General features: G+C 34.5%; 1 pseudogene; it reads right to left on the reverse strand.

Moving 5' to 3' along the window:
• Positions 1 to 5,000: 5,000 nt before the first annotated feature.
• Positions 5,001 to 20,603, reverse strand: part of LOC118896397 — a 28,715-nt pseudogene continuing 13,112 nt past the window's right edge.

The raw sequence follows: 20,603 nt of genomic DNA on the forward strand, positions 1-20,603 counted from the left end.
AGGGAAAAACAAAAATTTTCATTTTTATATCCTGGTGACTAGCAGAAAGTAAGAATTAAACTGCTAATTAAACAGATGAATAGATTCCCTAGGTGCAGAAAATATATTATGTCTATGATGGCCATATCTAGAAATAAATTTTTCTTGTAGGCCTGGTCACCATGGAACAAAGATGGCTAGGACAAAAATAAGTGTCTTTAGAGATTATTTTGACCCCCTGACCTTTATCAAAATTCTGATTTGACGACAGGTCAAAGAATTTGTAAATTATATTCCTTTTATAGCACTTTTCTTTTCAATCATTAGTTTAGCACAGGTCATTTTATATCTAAACTTTCTCAGTTTTCATCACCACTCCTATTTGCTGCTGTCCTATAAGAACTATGCTATGTGTTTCATATAGGTTGTTAAGTATATATGCAGTCTTAACATATAGTGTAGTTGTGATATAAATGATTTAATTTATATAAAGAGTATTATGCTACAAATATTATTCCCTTTTTATTACCCAGAATTATGTATGCATTCTTACAGGCCTTGGGAGACTTTCTCTAGGATATATACCTTGAAGTAGAATTGCTGAACCACAGAGCAAACACATACACTTAATTTCAATCAATAATGCCAGATTGCTTTCCAAGATGACTGTATTTATCCTCCTGAGAGCAGTATCTGAGGTTTCTCTTTCCTCACATCCTTTACAACCCTTGGTGTTATACTCCAATGTAGTATTTTATTATTCTAATATATATTGTGCTATTCCTCTTGCAACAGGGGTGAAAAATACACCTTTGTTATTTTAAATCATTGAGTTTTGGATTTTTGTTACCAAAGCATAACCTGTTGTGATTGATTCAATGACCGTTCAAGTTTTCACTCTGCTGAATGTTTAGAGCCATATCGGTTGGGTGTCCCTAAGGTTGTTAAGCTCAAGGCTGTACTTTGGCAATTTGGATATTGAAGGTACATTCGCTTGTTACCACATTACCAACTATTTATGGTGGAAAGTGAAAAGAATTCTGGAGTGCAACACCAGCCAACCAACTGTGAGCATATAAAATGCCCATTATTCGATGTAATCCCTACATTATTTATAACATCATTATTTTGGAGTTGCTCAACTGCAAAGCCTGCTAATACATGGCATGCTTCTAATTCTCTATTGAAGTGGTTAGATACAAATACAGCCAAAGTGTTTTGCAGAAAATGTTCAGTTCTTGAGTAGGTAATATCTGATTCAGGTAGATGAAAAGCTTGATTAAAGCAATAGCAATCAAAGTACTGGTCAAGGCAGTAAAATTAAACACTATCCTTATGTAGTTCCAGAAATACTTGCAATTTAGTGTACTCTACAATTAGAATTAAATCAGAGCAGTGATAAGCTGTCACAATTTCAATTAATCATGACCTTTAATTAAGCATAGCAATGGAAGAGCTACTCTCTTAAAATAATTAGGGTTTATACTAGTAAGTGGGTTAGAAACAGCATAAAGTAAGCATTTTGCTGGCCTGAAAGCAGAGAAACAAGACAGATCTGAAAATATCTTTTTCTGAACTTCTGCTTTTTTTGCTCTATATTTTCTTCTTTACCACAAGCATATGACTCAAAGTAAAATTTCATAGTTTTTTACTCTTTGACTGACAGTGAGGTAGTCACTGACATTTCTTCTTTCTTGACTTTACCAATTGGATAATGGGAATAATGAATGGTAGGTAGTTGTAAAAGGATAAATTAGTTGTATAAAGATAAGGTCCAGGGCTTTCGTTTGATTGTAGGACAAAGAAAACTAATCTGAACCAGTTTAGGCAATACAAAGAAAAATAGTATTTGGCAGGGGACAGATGAGCTTCAGTGACGGCTAAAATCAGGGACCAATGCAATCAAGACTAAATTTGTTTCCCATTTTTCCTATTTCTCTATGCCAATTTAATTCTCTTATCAGAGATGTCTTCATGAGGCTGTAACCATGGCCTTTATATATTTCTAGTTTTGCCACAGGAAATTAAAAACTTAGTTTCCCTTAGTTCCAATTCTAAAATTCCTTGACCAGGACTCTAAATAGCCTGCTATAGATTACATAATCATAACTATGGCAAAGGGCTGGGCAGGATACTTGATTCACAACTCTGATTAAAATACATAATTGTGGTTAAGGAAAAAGCAATACCTGCAAATAAGTGTGAAGGGGAGGTAGAGACAGAGAGTAGACTATCTAATATGTGTGATATTTCTAAATTTAAAAGTTGAATGTTGATAATTGATTAAAACTTTCCTATAGATATGTGCAAGTCAACAACAATAGTAAACAAAAACAATGAAATAACCATTGAGCTCTTATATGCACCCCCACCCCAATAAAGGATAACAACAACAAAAAAGGTTAAATACAAAATATCCATTTAAATTACCCACAGTTGTTGAAAGACTCTCAAGATATCTGCCAATTCCATAAATACTACAGAAAAATTTGGGAAAGGACATAGACAATACTACTTCTTAGGTGGAGGAAAATTTTGCAAATTTTACAGTATAAAGAGCAGCTAAAAACTGTATATGGGTTCTATCCCTTATATTGATGGAACAGCTTTTACTAAACAAACACACCTGCCAATAAAAATCATGAATATTGGATAAGCTAAGTATTTTTTAAATGCTTACACATGTGGTAAGCAGCCTAATATATGAACAAATTAATGGCTCTTGATCCTTGAAATGAAGACGGCAAACTAGGAGAGCTCCATGTTCTAATGATTTTCCCCCTCAGGGTATTTCCCAGTTTACTGAGGTCCAAGAGGGAATGAGTTTCAAGCAGTAAGCGGAGAAGTCTTACTAGGATAAAACAACTGTGCTTGTAGTTTGAGACTGTAAGAGTGAGCAGACATTGAGGGGGCGTTTTCCTAGAAAAAAAGGAAACCACAGTGGGGGAGTCCCAAATCAATATACAAGTATACATCACATGCTTGGTTCACTCTGAAACTCATCATTTGCTACTCTAAAGAAACCTGTGAAAAAAAACAGTAAATGGGAGGCTAAAATTTAGAGTGTCTGCAAGAATAAAGCAATGTGGAAGTAATTTAACTGTCTTGCAAAATTAAAAAGAATGAGTGAATAGATTTTAATAGAGGATTAAAGACTCTATGAAAAAAGTAAATGGAAGTTATTTACAATTCAAATATAAAACATGTAAAATGAAAACAAAAACATACTAGATGGTCTGGACACAGCAAAATATAGAACCTCTGAACTCAAAATCAGATTTAACAGACATTTTTCAAACTGAACTATATCAAGAAAAAAAGTGATAAAAGTGAAAGAACATGCCCAAGTATTTGAGAATTGTGGTATTACGTCAACAGGCAGAAACTTCATATAACTACAGTTTCAGAAAAAAGAGATAGAAAATTGGGCATAAGAAAAGTTTAAGGAGATAATGGATACTTTTTCCCCCCATATAGTTAAAAGATATCTAACAATGAAGCCAAAAAATTCAGCAAATCTTAATAAATACAAAGAAGACCACATCTGGGTACAACACAGACAAGCTGCTGAAAAATAAGGGGAAAAATCTTAGAAGCAACAACAGAAAAAAAAAATACAGAGTAACAAAAATTAAAATGATAGCAAACTTCTCGTCAGAAACTAAGCAAACTAGGAGACAATAAAGTGACATCTTTAAAATACTGGGAGGCACTGAGGAGTGGCAAGACATGGAGTCGGAAGACCCTGAGCTCACTTCCTCCCACAAGCACATCAAAATTACAACTATTTACAGAGCAACTATCAATGAATGACCTGAAGACTAGCATAAAATATGTTCTACAACTAAAGATATAAAGAAGGAACCCCAGTGAGATGGGTGGGAAGGGGCGAGATGTGCTATTGTCAAGACCTACATGTCTGGGTAGGTGACCCCAAAACAGGAGAATAATCACAGCTGCAAAGGTGCTCCTCAAGGAGCAAGAAGTCCAAGCCCCACATCAGGCTGCTCAGTCTGGGGATCCTACACCAGGAGACAAGCCCCCAGAACATCTGGCTTTGAAAGCCAACAGGGCTTGCATTTGACAGAGCCAGAAGGCCATAGGAAACATAGACTCAGTTGTAAAGGGGGCATACAAAATCTCACTTGATGACCCAGGAAGAAGCAGTAATTTGAAACAAGCCAAGATCATACCCTTTAGCTGAACTTGGAGAGCCTCCCAGAGATGAAGGAGGCAACTGGGACTCACTCTGGGGACACAGATGCTGGCAGCAGCCATTTTTGAGAGCTCATTCTACCACAGGGACATTGGTGCTGGTAAGCACCATTTTGGAGCCCTCCCTCTTTGGTGTAGCCCTGCAGACCATCTGGTTGGCCCCTGTCCTAGGAAAATCCCAGGCCAAGCAGCCAGCATCATGGGGACATAGTCCCTTCCATCAACAGGCTCACAGCAGCTGTAGACCCCCCTGAACACCACAGTTGCTCCAGGCCCTGGCCTTACCCTCTGGTACTGACAGCCTCAGCATTAGGCAGGGCCTGGCAATCAACTGGGCCAGAGGCCAGCCACACTTACCAGTGCACCCACAGTAGTCAGCCCTGCCACAACAGAAGGGCCCACATAGCCTACACAGGGGGCACCCCAAAAGCATACAGCTCTGGGGAACAGAGAGGATCAGGCAAAATGAGGTGACAGAGGAATATTTTCAAAACAAACAAAATGAAACACCAGAAGAAGAGCTAAACAAAATGGAGGTAAGCAAACTACCAAAATAATGACCATAAAGACACTCAGTGAACTCAGGAGAAGAATGGAAAACATGGTGAGAAGATTAACAAGAAGTTAGAAAATATAAAGAAGAATGAAACAGTTGAAGAATACAATAACTGAAATTTTAAAAAACACTAGAAAAAAATCAACAGTACAATAGATGATACTGAGAAACAGATCAGTGAACTGGAAGACAGAGTAGTTGAAATCACTCAAGTTGAACAGAAAAAAGAATTTTTGAAAATAAGAACAGTTTAAGAGGCTTCTGGAACATCAGGAGTATGAACATTCACATGGGGGTTCTGGAAGAAGAAGAGAAAGAAAGGAGCAGAGAATATATTGGAAGATATAATAACTGAAAATTTTCCTAACCTGGGAAAGGAAACAGACAGAGGTCTAGAAAGCACACAAAGTCCTAAACAAAAACCAACCCAAAGAGGTCCAAAGGTACATCATAATTAAAATGTCAAAAATTAAAGATAAAGAGAGAATATTAAGGCACCAAGGGAAAAGCAGTAAGTTCCACATGAGAGAAACCCATAAAACTCAGCTGACATTTCAGCAGAACCTCTGCAGGCCAGAAGACAGTGGCTGAATACATTTAAAGTGATGAAAGGAAAAACCCACAACCAAGAAAATTCTACCTGGCAAGACTGTTTAGATTTAAAGGAGAGATAAAGAGTTTTACACACAAGCAAAGACTAAAAGAGTTTAGTACCATTAAACTGGCTTTACAAGAAATGTTAAATGAATTTCTTTAAGCAAAGAAAATGTCACAACAATAAATATGAAAATTACAAAAGGAAAAATCTCATTGGTAAAAGCAAATATACAGTAAAGATAGTAGACCAGCCACTTGTAAAGCTCATAGGAATGTTAAAAAACAAAAGTATTAAAATCATCTATTTCCACAATAAGTAGTTAAGGGGTATGCAAAACAGAAAGAAGTAAAATAGGATGTCAAAAACATTAAATATGGGGTGGAGGAGTAAAAATGCAGGGTTGTTAAGATGTGTTTGAATTTAAGAGATTATCGGTTTAATATCATGGTAACCACAAGACAAAAATCTATAATAAATACACATACAAAAGAGAGAAAAGAGTCCAAACATAACCCAAAAGATAGTCAGCAAGTCACAAGGGAAGAAAGCAAAAGAAGAAAGGAAAAAAAGCACCACCAAAAAAACTGGAACAATTAACAAAATGGCAATAAGCACATACTTATCATTTATTACTTTAAATGTAAGTGGAGTAAATGCTCCAATCAAAAAACACAGTGGCTGAATGGATATAAAAACAAGATGCATATGTATGCTGCCTACAAGAGACTCACTTCAGACCTAAAGACACACAGAGAATTAAATTGAGGGGGTGGAAAAAGGTATTCCATGCAAATGGAAACAAAAAGAAAAGTAGAGTAGCAATACTTATATCTGACAATAGAGATTTTAAAACACAAGGTCTGTAACAAGAGACAAAGTTAGAATTACAGAATGATCTAGGGATCAATCAAACAAGAAGATATAAAAACTGTAAATATATATGCACCCAACATAGTAGCACCTAAATACGTAAAGCAAATGTTAACAGACATAAAGGGAGAATCTGACCATAACACAAAAAGAGCAGGAGACTTTAACACCCCACTTAAAACAATGGACAGATCATTGAAACAAAAAATCAGTAAAGATACACTGTCCTTAAATGACACTTTAGACCAGATACCAGATAGAATTTATATTTTTATATACATTTATATATATATATACACATATATGTGTGTGTGTGTGTATATATATATATATATATATATATATATATGTATATATAAAACATTCCATCAAAAAGCAACAGAATACAGATTCTTTTCAAATGCACATGGAAGATTCTCTAAGACAGATCATATGCTAGGACACAAAACAACTCAGTAAATTTAAGATTGAAATCATATCAAGCATCTTTTCTGACCACAATGCTATGAGACTAGAAATCAATTACAAGGAAAAAAAAATGCAAAAAACACAAAACATGGAGGCTAAACAATATGCTACTAAACAACCAATGGGTTACTGAATGGATCAAAGAGGAAATCAAAAAATACTTGGAGACAAATGAAATGAAAACACAGTGATTTAAAATCTATGGGATGCAGCAAAAGCAGTTCTAAGAAGGAAATTTATAGTGAAACAAGCCTACTTAAGGAAAAAAAAATCTCTAATAAGCAACATAAGCATACACCAAAGTAACTAGAAAAAGAACAACAACAAAAAAAACCCCCAAAGTTAGTAAAAGAAAAGAAATCCTAAAGATCAGAGCAGAAATAAATGAAATAGAGACTAAAAAACGATGCAAAAGATCAATGAAACTAAGAGCTGGTTCTCTGAAAGGATTAACAAAATTGATAAACCTTTAGCCAAACATGTCACACAAAAAAGAAAGAACACTCAAGTAAATAAAATCAGAATTGAAAAAGGAGAAGTTACAACCAACACCATATAAATACAAAGGATCATAAGAGATTATTACAAACAAGTGTATGCCCATAAAATGAGCAATCTAGAAGAAATGAACAAATTCCTAGAAATCTACAATCTTCCAAGTATGAATCAGGAAGAAATTTCAGAAAATATATAACAGACCAATTATCAGTAATAAAATTGAATCAGTAATGAAAAAACACCCCCAGCAAACCAAAGTCCAGGAGCAGACAGCTTCACAGGTGAACTCTACCAAACATTTAAAGAACAGGTAATACCTATCCGTCTCAAAATATTCCAGAAAACTACAGAGGAAGGAATGCTTCTGAATTCATTCTATGAGGCCAAAGACACCACAAAAAAAGAAAATTTCAGGCCAACATCACTGATGAACATAGATGCAAGATCCTCAACAAAATATTAGCAACTGGATTCAATCACTCATTAAAAGGATAATATATCATTGTGATGTGGGATTTCTCCCAGGGACGCAAGGATGGTTTAATATCCGCAAATCAATCAATGTGATAAACCACATTAACAAACTGAAGAATAAAAATCATATAATCATCTCAAAAGATGCAGAACAAAGCTTTTGACAAAATTAAACATCCATCTATGATATAATCTCTCAAAAAAGTGGGTATAGAGGGAACGCACCTCAACATAATAAAGGCCATATATGACAATGCCACAGGTAACATCATACTCAATGGTGAAAAGCTGAAAGCATTTTCTCTAAGATCAGAAACAAAACAAGGATGCTCCCCTCATCATTTTTATTCAATGCAATACTGGAAGTCCTAGCCACAACAATCAGAGAAGAAAAAGAAATAAAAGGAATTCAAGTTGGAAAGGAAGAATTAAAAGTCACTGATCTCAGGCTATAGGACACCTGGATGCTCAGAGCCTGAGGCTGATGCCACCAGGACCACGAGGGGGTGGGGGGGCAGGGCTCTGCTCCTGTCTTTCAATAATGCTGTTGGTATAATTAAAAAGAAAGAAAAACAGTCACTGTTTGCAGATGACATAATTCTATATAGAGAAAATCCTAAATACACCAAAAAACTACTAGAACTCATCAATGAATTCAGTAAAGTTGCAGGATAGAAAATTAATATACAGAAATCTGTTACATTTCTATACACTATCAATCAATTATCAGAAAGAGAAATTAGGAAACAACCCATTTACAATTGCATCAAAATGAACAAAATACCTAAGAATAACTCTAACTAAGGGGGTAATAGACCTGTACTCAGAAAAATATAAGACACTGATGAAAGAAACTGAGATAACACAAACATATGGAAAGATATACTTTGATCATGGATTGGAAGAATATGTTAAAATGGCCATACTAGCCAAGGCAATCTACAGATTCAATGCAATCCCTATGACAATACCAATGTTATTTTTCACAGAAATAGAACAAATAATTCTAAAATTTGTATGGAAACACAGAAGATCCTGAATAACCAAAACAATCTTCAGAAAGAAGAACAAAGCTCGAGATATCACAATCCCTGATTTCAAACTACACTACAAAGCTACAGTAATCAAAAGAATATGCTCCTGGCTCAAAAACAGACACATAGATCAATGGAACAGAATAGATGGCTCAGAAATGAATCCATACTTATACGGTCAATTAATCTACAACAAAGGATACAAGAATATACCGTCGGGAATAGACAGCCTCTTCAATATATGGTGCTGGGAAAACTGGATAGCTACATGCAAAAGAACAAAGTTGGACTACTTGCTCACACCATATACAGCAATAAACTCAAAAGAGTTAAAGACTTAAATGTAAGACCTGAAACCATAAGTCCTGGAAGAAAACACAGACAGTACGCTTTCTGACACTGGTCTTAGCAGTTTTTTCTGGATCTGTCTCCTCCCGCAAGGGAAACAAAAGCAAAAGTAAAAAAATGGACTACATCAAACTAAAAAGCTTTGCACGTTGAAGGAAACTATCTACAAAATGAAAAGGTAGCATACTAAATGGGAGAAGATCTTTTCAAATATATATCTGTTAAGGGAGTAATATCAAAATATACAAAGAAATCATATAACATCATATAACTCAACATGAGAAAGCAAATAACCTGATTAAAAATTGGGCAGAGGACCAGGAATGGACATTTTTCCAAAGAAGACATACTGATGGTCAGCAGGCACATGAAAAGATGCTCAGCATCTCTAATCATCACAGAGATTCAAGTCAATCCAAAATGAGATATCACCTCACACCTGTCAGAATGGCTATTATCAAAAAGACAACAAATAACAATTGTTGGCGAGGATGTGGACAAAAGGGAGCCCTCCTGCACTGTTGGTGGGAATGTAAATTGGGACAGTTACTATGGAAAGCAATATGCAGATTCCACAAACAAAAATATAACTACCATTTGATCCAGCAATTCCACTCCAAGGTATTTATCCAAAGAAAAGAAAAACACAATTTCCAAAAGGATATATACACCCGTATGTTCATTGCAGCATTATTTACAATAGCCAAGATATAAAAAAGCAACCTAAGTGCCCATCAATAGATGAATGGATAAAGTACAGTATATATATGTGTGTGTGTGTATGTATATATATATATATATATATATATATATATATATATATGCAATGGAATATTACTCAGCCAAAAAACAAAAACAAAAACAAAACTAAATCTTGCCACTTGCGACAACATGGACGGACCTAGAGAGTATTAACTCTAAGCGAAAGAAGTGAGACAGAGAAAGACAAATACCATATGATCTCACTTAAATGTGGAATATAAAACACAGAACAAACAAATAAACATAACAAAACAGAAACACAGTCATAGATAAAGAGAACATGAGAACAGACAGGTGGTTGCTAGAGGGGAGTGGTTGGCTGGAAAAGAGACATAGGTGAGGGAGATTAAGAAATACAAATTTCCAGTTAGAAAATACATGAGTCAAGGGTATGAAATATACAGCATGGGGAATACAGTCAATAACAATGTAATATCTTTGTATGGTGACAGATGGTAACTAGACTTATGGTAGTGATCATTTTGTAATGTACAGAAATATTGAATCACTATGTTGTGTACCAGGAAACCAACATAGTGTTGTAGGCCAATTATACATCAAAAACAAACAAACAAACTCATAGAAAAAGAGATCAGATTTGTGGTTACTAGAGGCGGGGTAAGGGGGAGAAGAATTGGATGAAGGTGGTCAAAAAGTAGAAACTTCCAGTTATAAAATAAAGCAGCACTAGAGATGTAATGTACAACATGATTAATATAATTAACACTGCTGTATGTTACACATAAAAATTGTTAAGGGAGCAAATCCTAAGAAGTCTGATCATCAGGAAAAAAGAATTTTTTTATTTTATTTTGTATCTATATGAGACGATGTATACTAACTAAACTTACTGTGGTATTCATTTCATGATGTATGTAAGTCAAATCATTATGCTGTATACCTTAAACTTATTCAGTGCTGTATTCCAATTAGATCTCAATAAAACTGGAGGAAAAATAACAAAATAAAATACGCAAAGGGGAGAAAAAAAATCTATAAACCTAGAACTCCATAACCAATTAAAAATAACTTTTATAAATAAAGGCAAATAAAGACTTTTTAAACACAAGAAGCTAGAATTTATTGCCATAAGACTGCTCTACAAGAAATATTTTCTTAAAGTTCTTCAGATAGAAGAAAACTAATAACTGATTAAAATTTGCATGTATACAAAGGAATAAAGATTATCAGAAATGATAATAGTTTTTAGTTACTATTAGGCATGATTTTTCTTATTACTTTTCAAAAAGATAATGACAATATGTTGTGGGGTTTATAATATATGTAGAGATAAAATACTGCAGCATATATCGGTCAGTGGAACAGAACAGTCTAGAAATTAACTCACATATACAATATATACAGTCAACTGATTTCTCACAAGTGTTTCAACACAATTCAATGAGGAATAGAAACTCTTCAACAAAAGGTGGTAGAATAAAATAACTTTGACCCCTACTCCATATCATACATGAAAACTGAATCACAGATATAAATATAAATGCTCAAACTATAAAGCTTCTGGAATATTTTCATGATCATGAGATAGGTGAAGATTTCCTACATAGAATAAAAAAATTCCTAATTGTTAAAGAAAAAATAATAAATTAGACTTCCTGGAAAGTATAACTTCTGGTCAGTGAAAAACGCTGCATAAGAAAATGAAAATGCAAGTTTTACAGATGTTAAAATAATTGCTATTTATAGAAAGCTTTATCTAGAATATCTAGTAATCTTCTATAAGTAAGTAATAAAAAGTTAAACCAATTAAATATGGGCTAAGACTTAGACCTTTCACAAAAGAGGGGAAACTATCCTTTATTTAATGATAAGCCCTATGGTAAAGCCATGGAAAATGTCTTTGGAGTTAAACATTGGCTTGTTATTTTCATTTCTCTACCTTTATTTTTAGTATGACATTTTATTTTTCAAGTAATAGTCTATGACCACTAAACACCACCCGCCTCCACACACACACAGAAACATGAACAACTGGAAGCCTAGAGAGTTCAAATAAGCTATTTTGAACATCTTGCCTTGTATTGTATATGTGTGTGTGTACATATGTGTACTTTTTAATTTCACTCCCTCCTGATCAAAGGTTTTAAAGTAACTGTCAGTCATATATTTATTTAACAATTATTTATTAAGCAAACTTTATATGTAAAGGTATAGGGAGATTCATACCTTCTCATTATTATAGGAGTGAACACATTAACTGAAGAAGATAGACATATTGACTAAAAATTGCATGTGTTATTAAATTTTTTTATTTTCTAAATTTGGGTTTTGGGCAAAAAAGTAGGATATATATCAACTTTCTATTAGCTATTTGACTGTGAAACTCCAGTTTTTCTTCCCTCCTTTCTCCTTCTCCTATTTGTTTTTCTTATTCAAAATAGAAGCAAAAATCTCACTACTATTTAGGGTTTATAAACAAGTATATGGTAGCACATTTTTTCTTCATTGATCAAGAAAACTATATAATGGTCAATGAAATTCAGATATATGAATTTTTGGATTTATCAAACTAATTTCCCCAAATGTAGTAGAGAAATTAAACCAGTTCAGAGAAACTGGACTTTCCTCTCTGGATCTTAGGAGAAACTTTATCAAATAAATATGATCTTCTAATGCTAGATAAGAAGAAAGAGGAGAAAAGAGGATGAGAAGGAAGGGGGAAAAGAAGAAGAAAATACTTTGGGAAAACAACAAGTAATGGACATGAGCTGGAAGTATACAGTTTGTGAGACCTGGTCACAGACTGGAGCTGTGGAGTTGGCATTGAATCATGTCAGTAAGACATCCCAAGACTCAAACTTTCTCTTAGATCTCTTTCAGAGTAGGGAAAGACAGAGATTACATGTTTTACTATTAGATAAGAAATACTGTTTCTATCCTCTTTCCTTCCCTGTCTCCCTCCATTCCTCCTTCTCTCTTTCTCTCTGTCTCTTGTGATAATGAATAATTCATTCTATTAGGTAAATGAGAACAGGCTGACTACTGAAAAAATGCCTCCTGCCCAGAGGTCATTATGCAACACTAATACATAACACAATCCAAAAAGAAAGCAGCACACTATGAAATCACAGACACAAAAATAACTGGGTGAAATAGAACTTGAGATATTTTCCATATTCCATAGTCCAAAGTAGTTAATAAAATTGTAGACAGAAAGAATGATGTATATGGCTATCTAGGGATGTAAAAGCACATAACTGAGTATACAGTATGACAGAATTCTTAATATGTTACATTTAAATGTATACACTTGTATATTTATATATTCATATATGCATCTAAATGTCATTTCAACTGACAATTTGAAGTTACTGAAGTTTTGTGTATTTAGCGTTTAATATTCATGTATTTATTAAATTGTAATAATTTATTAAGATTAATGTATGTATTTACTGTTGGACTGATACATCAGACAAATTATTAAAGTGAAAATTTTGTGAATTTTTAAATACTGAGACACATGCATACAGATTTTTATGTCCAAACCTAATGTAACTTGACAGATTTCAAGTGATATTACTTGATACTAGTGATTTTTTGACAGGGTGTTGTTACCAACATGGAGGTATTTATAACTTTCTCCCAAGATTTACTGTAAACTTAGCAGTTTACAAGATATGTTCTAAATTACCATATACTCGGTGATTTTTCTTTTTAGTTATTCCATGAAGTAATTGACTTCTGTTCCACGTTTTACCATTTACAACACTTTAGTCTTAAAGTGTTTAGTCTAAGAGTCTTTGGTCTTAAAACTACTTATCTGTCTATATTTTTTGAATCAAAAATAATAACTGTGATTTCAATGACAAGGGAAGAGCTTGTGGGGGAAAATGTACTGAAGCCCCATGACACGTTGCTCTCAATTTAAATTAAAAATAGTCACATTCTCTAATTAAATAAGATCATTTCATTATAAGAAGATTCTGGCTTCTGAAATTAGAAGTTTATGTTACATTTTCCTTAGTGAATGAATTGTTTCTACCATAGTTTAATTCTGCATTGCTTGTTATTAAAATCTTTAGTTCACATTTTTATGAGGCTCCCTCAGGGACCTGATTGTTTTGTGTACCTTTGAAGGAAAACAGTTACTTCCTAATGAGGACATGCAGTGTGGAGACAAAAACACGTTTAATGTTATAGTTCTTAAGAGCATGAGCTTTGAGGCTAGGCATACCTGTACAAACTCTCTTCACTTTCACTGGTTGTTTCTATTGCACAAGTCCTTTTTCCCCACAGGCACACATAAATCATAAAAACCTCTCCTTCCTAAATAGTCATTGCTTATTTGAAGCTCATGTCATCCAACAACACAGTGAATCCTTTCTCTCAGGCTGACTGCTGTTATCTACCCACACTATACCACAGCTCTTTCCTCTTTGAAGATCTCAGTTTCTGGCTTATTAACTTCCTCCCTACCCCAACTCTAGTCTAGAAATTTAAATATTCACATGTATAAAATATGCTAATCCAGATATCTCATTTATCTCTTTATCGGCAATATTTTCAATTCCACCTCAATCAATTCTTACCATAGTCATAATCTGAATTAGCCATCACTTCCTCTCAAATATTCCAGTCTCTGAGACACTAAATTTTTCCAGATAACTTGTCCAAGCACCTCAGTGCCAAAAGTCTTTGACCCCATCAAAAGCTACCTTCCATGACCATTCCCACCCTTGTCACCAGCTACTAGCCCTAATGGGCTTTCTCCTTTTCTAGATGTGTTTCTATGACTTATCCTTATGATCACTTCTCTTTAAATGCACTCAATTAATTGTCTCAGTCTCCTTTTAGTTTATACTCTTGATGAACTACCAATTGTGTATGCTATCTTCTATATGCCTATTTTATTTTTCTACCAGAGAATATGAAAACTGTTGTAGAAGAAATTGCACAACTGATTTCACGGATTTAAATGACTGATTTCTAAATTTAAATTTACACCAAGACTGCGCAGCTATTCCACTATTATATTTCTCTAATAGACTTATTTCCCCAGTCTTTAACAACAGGGTTCAGCAAACTACAGCAAGTGGGCCCAATTATACCACTGCCAGTTTCTATAAATGAAGTTTTTTGGAACACAGATATACCAATTTATTTTATTGTCTATGATCACTTTTGCCCTAAAATGACAAAGTTGAGAAGTTGTAACAGAGATTGCATGGCCCACAAAGCTAAAACTATTTACCATCTGGTTTTTAACAGGAAAAGTTTGATCATCACTGCTAATTGCAATTTCATACCTTTTCTTCGCTCCTGAAGCCTCCTAGGTACCCTCCAGCACATTCTCCACTTTCACTGGGAAAATCTAACACGTTAGTTTCCTCATCTCACCATCACAAACTTAATTCCATTTTCCTCTATTTTCCTTTTCTTCATTCTAGATTAAAAGCAGGAAGTATACTTCTTTCAACAAAAGGTTTACCATACATTTTGTGATCTTAATTCCATCCTCAAAATATTGAGGATGGAATACTGCTCCTTTAAATATTCCTTCTTCAAAATATTGCTCTTTAATTATTCCTTCTTTCTCCTTGCATCACTTCTTCTCCTTTGGATCTTGGTTATTGGAAACATGAATAAAGTTAAAAGGATAAAGAGAAGATTTTTGTTTGTTTCCTAGGCACAGGACTAATCTTAGGAAAAATTTACCAGGTTCTATACCTGTGCTTTTCCTTGTAAGCTTCCAAGTTCCCACTGATTTTACTGTATCATAAACCTAAAGGGGATTGATTGATACATGACACCAGAGTAATCCATGATCTAGTTATTCTTCTCCTTTAATAGTTCAGTTTCTCAGTGAAATTGATCTCAGGTAGACTCAAAAGAAAGAAGGCTGATTGAATTAGTTCATATGACTATGGAAGGCCAACAATCTCCCAATTCAGAAACATTTTATTTGAAAAGGAATGTTTGTTATTCAAAGGAATTTCTAGCTAGTGGAATTTTTGGAATAGAACAAGAGAAATAACATTCTAGGCAATCTAAAATCAGAATTTTTTGTTGTTGTTGTTTGCTACAGGAGGGGTATCACAGAGGGCTTTACAAAAACATGATTATAAACACTGTTTCACAACAAAGTGTGTTTTTTTAAACTATTACAACATCAACAACAACAACAGGAGTAGCATCGATGACTAACATTTACTGTTTGTTAGGCACTGTGCGAGTGCTTTATCAATAACCCAGGAGACAGGCATTCTCAATAAGCCCATTTTACCCATGAAGAAAACAAGGGTCAGAGAGGCGACTTATCCAAGATCACTCAGTAGCTAGTAGTACAAATCAAGGCAGGCTGGCTCTTGGTTCCCTATATTTATCTCTGCACTATATTGACTCCTACATTTCTTGTGAACCCACCCAAACCTCAAAACAACAATGCCACCTAGAAGGTGATTTCAGGACATCATCAGTACCCAAATACAGACAGAGGAGCCAAAGGGCTGTGGAGGAAATACACTAGAGTTATAATAGTAATAGCTAACACTAACTGATCCCTTTACATAAATGTATCATCTAACATTCACAACAAACTCTATGAGGTACTTTGCTGTATCACTTTCTCAAGAGCCACATTTTACTGGTTGTACTCATACTCTTAAAACTTAAGGTAATGAATATTGAAACTGAAATCTACTGATTCTATCAATCTATCAATCAATCTATCTATCTATCTACCTACCTACCTACCTACCTATCTTTGACCTTCAATGGACTATACTGCATCTATTTTGCAACACTCTTTTCTCTATAGCCACATAAAATAGGCCATCCAAGGCAGGAAATAACAAGTAATGTGATAGGAAAGGGGCATCTGAGAAAATGTGCTGATCCGAGGGAGATGAGGGCTGTTGTTACAGAGAATTACAAGATGCCACTCTGGAGGGCTTTGAAGAGTAGAAGCCATGGTTAAATTCATTATCTTCTTTATTCCACATGACAATCCCCAGGAATGTACTATTATTGTCATTTGGGGAGATTAAATGACTCATTAAGCTAACAGTCCATAGTGGTAAAAAATTTAACACAGTTCTAACTCCAAATCCTGATAGTTTAATATCCGAAGTGATCTCAAAAAAGGAGAAAGTGGGTAAAAACATCTTACTATGTACCAGACACGAGGAGATTTTTATTTCAAGAGGGACAAAACAGACACACCTGGTCTCACAATTATAATCTGTTTTGTTGGTAAAAGTAGGTTTGAAGTTGAATGTCTGTGTCCTTTTATACTCATATATTAAATGATAGTGGTTACATCTTACGGAAAAACCCAAACGAACTTTTTGGCCAAGCCAATACATGGACAGAAATCACTGGGGCAAGGTTTGGCTTGGCTGAGCACTCCCTCACTTCCCCTGGATATTCTCCCAAGAAGTGGAGTGAGAGTAGAATCTTAATTACTGAGAAGAGGCTGATTACGGTCTTGGTAATGATCTTTTTGAGTCTGAAAGGAAAAGGAGGACAGCCAGCCAGGCTGTTCCCCTGTTAGCAATACTTACTTCCAGGCAGTCTGTATTTGGGAACCTTTTATATGCTCTCTCTCCCACACGTGAACTCACCTATTATGTATCTATTTAGTTAGTTTACAGGTCAGTTATTTTCGTGTGTGTGACTGGACTTTGAGATTTGTCCGGCATTCACTGAGCATACATGTACTGCATGTTTACTTCTTGACAGGCATTATATTAGACTCTGGGAAGCAAAACAGATAATGTATGTGCTCCCCAGGGGCTTCTAGTCTGGTGAGGGTGAGAGAAAATTTTTTAACTAAAATGAATATATAATATGTGAGGTAGCTGTATGATCATTAAGACAAAGGAAGATAAGGGGATAGAGAATTATGGGACAGAGTTTGTTCATATAGACCGATCAGGGGAACCTCTCAGTTAAAGGACAGGTATAAAATTATGGAAAGTTTGGGCTGAGGTTGGCTTTTAATAATATGTACAAAATTATGTACAATAATATTCTTAAAATAAATAAACTATAGGAGTAAAAATAATGAAACAGACACTCAGAGAAATGCAAGAGATAAGAAACAAGGCATCACTGAGAAGAATAGTATGATAATAAACTTAGTTCATCACATGCAAATTCCTGGTTTCAGTCGCTCATGGGGTTTAGTTGTGTTTCCTGACCATGCATTATTCCATTGTTGAACCCTTTGTGATTAAGCTGGCCGTTGACTACTTGCAGCCAGATGTTACGTGAATATACAACCGCATTCACAGAGTGAAACAGAGTTTTCAATTTCACTTCATGGAAGGCTCACATTTTCAGGCTACTTCATGGAGACATACGGGGAAAAGAACGAGTGAAAGACCTTTTCCGTAATTCAGATCTTCTCCTCTCTTCTAGTCCTTCTTCAGTAAACTTGTAGGTACCTAAGTCTTGGATTCTTCCTTCCCTGAGGATGTTCTCTCCACCAACCCCCCCCCACCCAACACGCACACATGCACACACAGAAGGTTTTCTGGGCTCTCATTCAAGTGGACATCTTGTGGGACTGAAGCACGAGTCTCTCAGACATTTTTAGAAACTTCTCAATCGTAAGATGACCATGATTTTTTTTTAAATGAAACAAAGACATTTTTAATAAAAGGTTAAACTTAAATTTCCTACTTTTATTATATCCTGAGAGAACTTGGATACAATTAAATAAAGTTAGGAAAGAGCTCCAGTGCAATAAAATGAAATAGGATGTCTCCGCCTGAAGACAAAAAAAAAAAAAAAAAGGATTGCATTGCCATCTTTCTCTAGACTTGGTTTCTTGAGTTTTGGTCCCTCAACTAAACATCAGCAGGAAAATAAATTTGGGAAACTCATTAAACACTATCATTTAACATATGAGTATAAAACAACACAGGCATTCAACTTCAAACCTACTTTTACCAGCAAAACAGATTATAATTGTGAGACCAAGTATGTGTTTTTTCCCTCTTGAAATAAAAAATTTCCTCGTGTCTGGTACATAGTAAGACATCTGTCATTGTTATCATTCCTATCATCATCATCTTCATCAACCTCATCATCATCTTCAGTATGTATTAGCTGAGGATAAGACTTTAAGACTGAGTAATAAATGACCAAAGAGAAAACAATTTTCAGGAAGTATATGAGATAAGTGAATGGATGGAATTCCAACTGAATGCAATTTTCCAATGAATCTCTGAAAGTGAAATACCAGACATTTACTGTGCTTATTAACACCATGGAAGAGGCCCAAGAAGCTGCATAATTTAAGCTTTATGTAACTCCAGTTAAAGCTGCAGTAACTTAAGCTTTATGTAACTCCAGTTTAAGTTGTATTTTCATTTTACTCACTTGATAATGGTTTTATAATATGCTTTTGGTGGGGATGAGGTAGATAGTCCATGACAACCTTTCCTGAATAAGTAAATATTTTAAGATATATAGTAGCTTTAGAAGATTCAAGTACTGGTTCAGAAACATTAATTTTTTATTTTGTATCCTCTTAAAGCTCTTGAGCCTCATCAGCAATAGTGGAATGATTATGATAAAATCTGCATTTGGGGCCGCTGTGAATCTTAAATGAGATGAGGTGTGTGGAATAGAGGGTGCCTAGTATGTAGTGATTGTTCAGTAGACATAAGATGCTTTCCCTTAAGCCTTAGTCAGATTTCAGTCATCATAACTAGGCTCCTAGTAAAACTTGAGGATAAATTTAATGAGATCAGATTCTTATAAATGATAAGTAAAATTGTAAAGTCCTATGAAGTGTAAAGCAGTATTCTTATTCTTATCATATTAAACCTTGTTAAATTCAATAAGGTGTTAATCATAGTGTTAATATGCACAGTGTGTTTCTGATGCTTTACTTTCAGAGAGTGTTCAATAGGGAATCACAATCATTTGGAATACTTTCCTTTTAATTAACTCATATGTTGCTTGAAAACATTTGCTTCTCTTTAGACATTACTGTTAATTCCTGACACTGTTGTCTAAGCTAATACCATTTTTTACAAGTTCTCAGAGCAATCCCTCTTCTCTCTTCTTCTTTTCCTGGTTATCCTTTTATGCTTTTATCTCTATTTTAGATTATGACAGGAATGTTCCCAGAATAGTACTAGGCATTTATAAGTTCTTATAAATTTACATGAGGTTCAAAAATCTTCTGACAGGTATACTGAGAAATACACTAGTTAGAAGCACAGAATATTGGATCTAGAATAAAATTTAGATATACATTAAGTCTACTTTATCTATTTAACATTAATTAAAATGATTCCTAATAGCTTTATGTTGGAAACAGTCTGGCATAATGGACATATCTGCATATCAAACTCCAGCTCTACTATCTCCGCTTGTGTAAACCTGGGCCAGTTACTTAACCACTTTTAAGCTTCATTTTCCTCAGTATCAAAATACTAATAAAAATATAATCACCATAGTGTTGGTGTAAGGATTAAATGAGGTCATATATAAAGGTAGCTGACATATCAAACAAGAGGCAAAATTCATTAATGACAGTATATATTATTTAGCTAGTATTACAAAGCACTTTCACATATATCATGTCACATATGATAATCTCGCTATCTGATAGAAAGGATAGCATAAATCTCATTTTATAGGTAAAATCTCTTGTTAGTAAGTAATGAGGCCAGGGCAGGAACTAGAATCCACACTGCCTACCTTCTAATTCTTTTTGTACTTGAAGTATTCAGTCAAATGTCTTTTGACTCATTTGCCTGACACAGCAGCATATTCTGCAGATATTGAGACAGCTCATCTAGGACAAGTTTTTTCCTTATTT

Source organism: Balaenoptera musculus, chromosome 6 (assembly GCF_009873245.2).
Source record: "Balaenoptera musculus isolate JJ_BM4_2016_0621 chromosome 6, mBalMus1.pri.v3, whole genome shotgun sequence".
In the NCBI taxonomy this organism is placed as follows: domain Eukaryota; kingdom Metazoa; phylum Chordata; class Mammalia; order Artiodactyla; family Balaenopteridae; genus Balaenoptera; species Balaenoptera musculus.